The sequence below is a fragment of the Oncorhynchus mykiss genome, chromosome 11 (genome assembly GCF_057628025.1).
Source record: "Oncorhynchus mykiss isolate SJ-2025 chromosome 11, ASM5762802v1, whole genome shotgun sequence".
Taxonomy (NCBI): domain Eukaryota; kingdom Metazoa; phylum Chordata; class Actinopteri; order Salmoniformes; family Salmonidae; genus Oncorhynchus; species Oncorhynchus mykiss.
Genome location: NC_143032.1, coordinates 55,057,269 through 55,063,613, shown reverse-complemented (window position 1 = coordinate 55,063,613; position 6,345 = coordinate 55,057,269). Strand labels below are relative to the sequence as shown.

At 39.9% G+C, this 6,345-nt stretch overlaps 1 protein-coding gene across 50 annotated transcripts in view; it reads left to right on the top strand.

The window, feature by feature from the left end:
- Positions 1 to 2,550: 2,550 nt before the first annotated feature.
- LOC110535946 (nuclear receptor corepressor 2) overlaps positions 2,551 to 6,345 on the top strand; it is a 125,645-nt gene continuing 121,850 nt past the window's right edge. For 26 of the 50 annotated variants that reach the window (XM_090190491.1, XM_090190486.1, XM_090190514.1 and 23 more), the window contains exon 1: positions 2,584 to 2,802. The gene's annotated coding sequence lies outside the window, so the exon portion shown is untranslated. Of the gene's footprint in view, positions 2,843 to 6,345 lie in introns of all 50 variants that reach the window. The other 24 variants (XM_090190506.1, XM_090190504.1, XM_090190495.1 and 21 more) reach the window with 4 other exon arrangements.

Genomic DNA, 6,345 nt, shown 5'->3' with positions numbered 1-6,345 from the left:
AGATTGGTGTGTTTTGTCACTTCTAATCATGTGATGGGTTTGTTCAATGACAGACATGTATTTGTTTAAAATCTATCACTTGATGATTTCAGTTAAGAGAAACAAATAATCTTGTTTTTTCTCTCAAAATGATATATATCTGCCTCACTCTCTGATAAATATGTAGTACTGCAAGGTTTTAAACAGTCAAATGTAACAAATAACTACATTTTTTATAAAGAAAAGTACAAATTATACATATTTTTTTTATACATATTTTTTTTATTTCACCTTTATTTAACCAGGTAGGCCAGTTGAGAACAAGTTCTCATTTACAACTGCGACCTGGCCAAGATAAAGCAGTGCGACACAAACAACACAGTTACACGTGGGATAAACAAAAGTACAGTCAATAACACAATATAAACTCTTGGGATCCATATACAGTGCGTGCAAATGAAGTAAGGAGGTAAGGCAATAAATAGGCCATAGTAGTGAAGTAATTACAATTGAGCAAATAAACACTGGAGAGATAGATGTGCAGACGATGATGTGCAAGTAGAAATAGTGTTGTGCAAAAGAGCAAAAAAGTAAATAAAAACAATATGGGGATGAGGTAGGTAGTTGGATGGGATATTTACAGATGGGCGGTGTACAGCTGCAGCGATCGGTAAGCTGCTCAGATAGCTGATGCTTAAAGTTAGTGAAGGAAATATATGGCAGCAGAGAACTGGAAGGAAAGGTGGCCAAAGGTGGTCTGGCTTTGGGAATGACCAGTGAGATATACCTGCTGGAGCGCGTGCTACGGGTGGGTGTTGTTATGGTGACCAGTGAGCTGAGATAAGGAGAAGCTTTACCTAGCAACAACTTATAGATGACCTGGAGCCAGTGGGTCTGGTGACGAATGTATAGCGAGGGCCAGCCGACGAGCCAGCCAACGAGAGCATACAGGTCGCAGTGGTGGGTGGTATCAATATTTTAAAAATGCATATTTTTGTATGTAAAACATGTATCTTTGACATTTTAGTCATTTAGCAGATGCTATTGTCCAGAGCAATTTACAGTAAGCGCATTCATCTTAAAACAGCAAGGCGAGAACACCCCATATCACAGTAAAATATACAGTACAGGATACAAACATTCCATTCCAGCTAAACAATGGATATATAGAATTTTGCACAACAACAAAAAAACTCATTTTCATATACATCTATAATCTATTAATAAAAAATCTGAGACCAGTAATATTTTACACACACATGAAAGTACCCAAAAGCAATCATTTCTGATGAAGAAACACAAATGTGAAAAACTGGTGGATATACTGTAGCATTTAGTTAGTTAGAGAGAATACTGTTACCAAACCACCAGTGCCTGTTTAAACTGGATGACATAATTCACATCTGAGAATGGAAATAGAAAAATAGATTACATTAGGCTTTAACGAATCCAGGATTAAGAGGTAAATAATATTTTCAGGGATTTATTTTCAGAGGGCAAACTCACTCTCTCACTGAGAAATGATCTAAGTTTAAAGTCCCTCAATTGTAACTGACTTGTGTCTTTTAACTGTTAGATGTTAGATGGAGACTATGTAGTGGTGGGGGTTCATGCAGGGCCAGAGGTGAATGGTTTCAGACCATTAACAGGGCACTGGCCTTCCCCTACATCATCTGCTAAGCCCACAGCATGGAATGCTGTGATCTCCCAAATGCTATTTTTCAATGTTAGTCGCTGTATTCACAGCTTGTTCCCTCGCTGGGCATCAAACTGCACAGATGTAGAGGTCCTGAAGTGCCACAGCACGAGGAGGAATGACCCATTATGCAATCTCCACAGGTTATGGATATTTGAAAAAACGTGTGTCTGAGAGAGAGAGAGAGAGTCTTTTGGAACATTTGTGAGTGTAATGTTTACTGTACATTTTTTATTGTTAATTTCACTTTTGTTTATTATCTATTTAACTTGCTTTGGCAAGTGGGGGGGAATTTAACTCTAAATGCATAGCCTACATTTCTCAAATGGAAAAGCTCACCTCTGCCCATGGTTGTTTACCCTCTCTGAATGTATTTCTTATTTTTATTTTTTGACTTGCTAGGCTACAAGCAATATAGGATAAGTGAAAGGTTGCCCCACAACAATGGTGGGGCGGAAGGGTAGCCTAGTGGTTAGAGCAAGTTCAAATCCCCGAGCTGCCCCTGAACAGGCAGTTAACTCACTGTTCCTAGGCCGTCATTGAAAATAAGAATTTGTTCTTAACTGACTTGCCTACAAATTATTAGCTATGTGTCAGTCTAACTAATCGGAGGGTGAGACTCTTTCACACTGTTGGTCTTTTCAAAATAGCAGCATCAGATTAAATAGAAAATCTGTGCTCTTTGTTTATTTTCTAGTTTCAAGTGTCTAGTTGTCTAATGTCACGTACACAAGTACAGGGAAATGCCTCTCTTGCAACCCAACAATGCAGTAATCAATAACAATGTAATACTAACAAGAACATAAGGTAGAACAAAAACACACGAGAAATCATAATAAAAAATAAGATATTAGGCACACGAAATAGGGCAAAGGCTTACTTGGCTGATTGAACGAGAGGGTTTGAGAGGAGAGAGCAAGAGTGCGCGAGAACATGCGACCTATCAAAAGACCTGAATCAAGAGAGGCGTTTCAGCACCATTCTCGGGGAGAGTATTTTTTATAGTCTATGGAGTAGACGCGACATTTGCCGCAAGTAGAAAGGAGTGGAGCGATTGAGAACGAAAACGCTTCTTTCATGTGGATTACTTCTGGAAAAAATAAACCCCTACCAAAAGCGGAAACTAGGTAATACATTAGGAACAACATCAAAGACTGGAATTATACGGTAAAATGGTCACCTTATTTGTTAGCTATTTTACCCGTACTGCTGCTAAGGTTGACACGCTCCAGCTAGCTAGACAAACCAGTAGCTATGATTTGTTAGCTAGCTAACACCGCGCTAAACAATGTTAGCTAGCTAACAGCTAACTAGCCAGCTAACTAGCTAGCTAGTTGACCGTATCATATAAATAATGTTCGATCGCTAACAAGCATACAGAATTTGATATACTTGATGGTATAGCGAACCTTTCTATAAAACTAATGCAAACTCGGATTATGTCAATTGATGACAAGTTAGACCTTGTCATAAACAACAAACCATTAGCTAGGTAGCATAGTTAGCAGGGTACCTAAAGTAGTTAACTAGCTAGTAAGCGTTTGTCACCAACCAGGCATCTTCTGAAATGCCCGTGTTTTAGTAATGTATTTAATCCATTTGGCTAACTACCTAGATAGTGGGCACTGGGAACAATTAATCAGTTACTCCTATGGCCAGATTCATTGATTTGTGATACGTTTATCAACACTGCGCGGTGATTCACGTTGGTTGTTGTTGACGTTAGGGGTCCTGACTGCCAAAATAATTTAGAAGCGTACTGCGGCGACGATTTGGCGTGCTTTTACACAAACAGTTTTGTTGGCATATTATTCGAAATGTATAAGTAAGGTAGGTAGGTAGCTAACTACCTATAAAACATGTTTGCCTGTCAAATTATTTGTTTGCCTACTTTTCTATGACCTGTCTGAAAGTTGGGCAGAAGTGAAAGTTGTACTGCACAGATACATTCACAAAGAAATGAACAAAGGCTTATTTCATGTAATGATAGAGGTAGGGAGAATACTTAACCCAAAACATGACTCACCCCAGTCAACCTGCAAACCCCTACTACTACTACGATCATGGTCAGAAAACAACACTTGCTTTGAAGGGGGACAAATGGTCAATCGGTGCTCTCTGTAGGATAATTTATTGAATTACAATTAGGAATTGAAACAATGTGTTCATTGAGCAAACTCATATTTTAGAGTTAAAAGGGTTAGTCTACTATAAGGGGTCTATCAGGGGCCTACATGAATATGAGTCTCTTAGAAATAGTCTACCATAGTTCGCTCTACAGGTAGGCTAACTGTCCCCCAAAAATGAAACACTTCAGTACATGAGGAATACAAATTATGTTGAAAGCAGATGCTTCCACACAGGTGTAGTTCCCGAGTTAAGTAATTAACATCCTGTTATGCTTAGGGTCATGTATAAAAAAGTAAACTTGCCCATTATTTTGGCTACCATGTGACTTTGAAAGAGGGGTTTCAAAGGAACATAGGGGTTTTTAAAGGGTGTGTGATTGTGTCTGTCATCAAATCTCAACCCAATTGAAAACTTATGGGAGACTGGAGCGGCGCCTGAGAGCGTTTTCCAACAACAAAACACTAAATTATGGATTTCTCGTGGAACAATGGTGTTGCATCCCTCTGATAAGAGTTCCAGACATGTAGAATCTACGCCAAGGCACTTTGAAGCTGTTCTGGCGGCTCGTGGTGTCCCAATGCCCTATTAAGATACTTTATGTTGGTGTTTCCTTTATTTTGGCAGCTACCTATACATATCAAGAATATTGCTGAACATAATAAGTCTTATTGGACTGACTCGAATGTCAATCAGGCTAGATCATGCTTTGCCTAATACCATATCTTGATTGATGAATATAAACAGAGTGAAATTGCACTGTCAACATAATTTGAGAGAGCATGAAATTGGGGTAAGATCTTTATTTCTGTATTGGCCCTTTTGAGGAACAGACCATAGTTAATAAGGTCAATTGCATGAATTCTGTTGTAGTATTAAATGCCAGAGCCCAGGCCAAGTGTTTAATTACAATAATAAAAGGGAAATTGGCTCCAAATGCCATTCAGCGTTTATTTGAATAATATGAAATGCTGCTGGTGGTTATTGAACAAGGCCAAGCTGCTCTGATTGGCATTTTGGGTAAAATGCATGGCATAGGTTAAATTGTTTTACAATCCAATATCAAATGATGTTCACTGCAAGAGTGGGTAGAGAACAGTTTGTCAAAGATTATATATTTTACTTTGTTAAAAAGCTATGCTTTACGTTAGTTTTGGCTGCAATACGGCTACAATCTGCCTTGATGGTTTCCTCTGATTTGATTATATCATGCATCATCGTACATCAAGCATATTACAAACACTTCCTGTAAATTATTCCTATAAAGCCACAACAGTGATCTATGAAGCAGCTGAAATAGCCTATTTATTTTGTGCTTATTGATGCATTATTGAATGCTTCCCTGCTCAAGACTGATAAGGAACTGAGGAGGTGGGATAACCTCTTTATTGTAACCCTTGATCAGTGATGTGTGTTGTTGGTCTTTAAATCTTGTAGAGAGGATTTCTGTGTCTGAATATGTTGTCTGAATGAAATCCCACCTTGAAGTGCAGTCCAGTCGGACTCCTCTATTAAACAGGATCATCTGCTCCAATCAGGGATTGAGATCACCAAGTCGGCTGATAATCCATGGTAGTGGGAGAAGAGGTGGTTTAGCCTCCTTTAAGTCCAGCCTCAGAGCAGTCACGGTACCCTGCCTGTCATCTGGACTCAGTTAGCCCAGGGGTTTGGATGGGGAAGGGATAACTGTTTGTGTGACAACCCCCCCCCCCCACCCCCCCACCCCTCTTGTCTAACTGGGTAATGGGGGCAGAGATTATCCCGTGCTCAGTGTGAGGCCGGAGGGAGACCGTGGCAGACAGTTTTACTACTAGTCCCAGTGTTGCTAGCATTATGAAACCCGTAATGGAACTAGATGAGAGGGAATAGCTAGTAGGCTATACAAGTCTGTTGTACACTTTGAGAGGGGAGGAAATCTTCAGATCACTGTGCGAAACCTTTTCAGAGGTAAATTCGCAATTCCTCAGTTTGCATAGGCCTATGTTGAATACCGGTATGTCAATTTCCCTAAGTCACACCACAAGAGCTAAACCAGAACACCACTGGAATGTACCTTAAGTCAAGAGCTTTTACGTCCTGCTTTTGAAATATTCCTGAAATAGCAGCAGTCATTGTTTAGAGGAAAAGCGATGGAGAAAGGGAGAGGTGGGGGGGGGGGGGTAGTATACAGTAAGTTCTACATGATGTCACAGCAGGGCAGACAAAACAGGTCCTTTTCCAAACTGCTATGTGTTGGAGCTGTGTGCTGCCTGGGAGGGGACTGACTGACTGCCTCTGGTGTGGGCTGGGACGACCCACTCTGCTGTTACTGTGAATAGGGCTGCAATGAGGAGTTCCGGACGTGTATTCTGAATCCTCAACCTGTGGTGATATCAAATATTAGCAATAGTGATATTGCTGTGCAACAAATATGTTCTATTTTCTATAGAGATTGCAAAAATAATTATGACGAAGTAGTGCACATCGGTTATGAATGTTTCAACCTCTGTGTTGAGAAATAGTTTTTAACTTCAGTTAATGTTTCAGAGAGCACCAAGTCATGA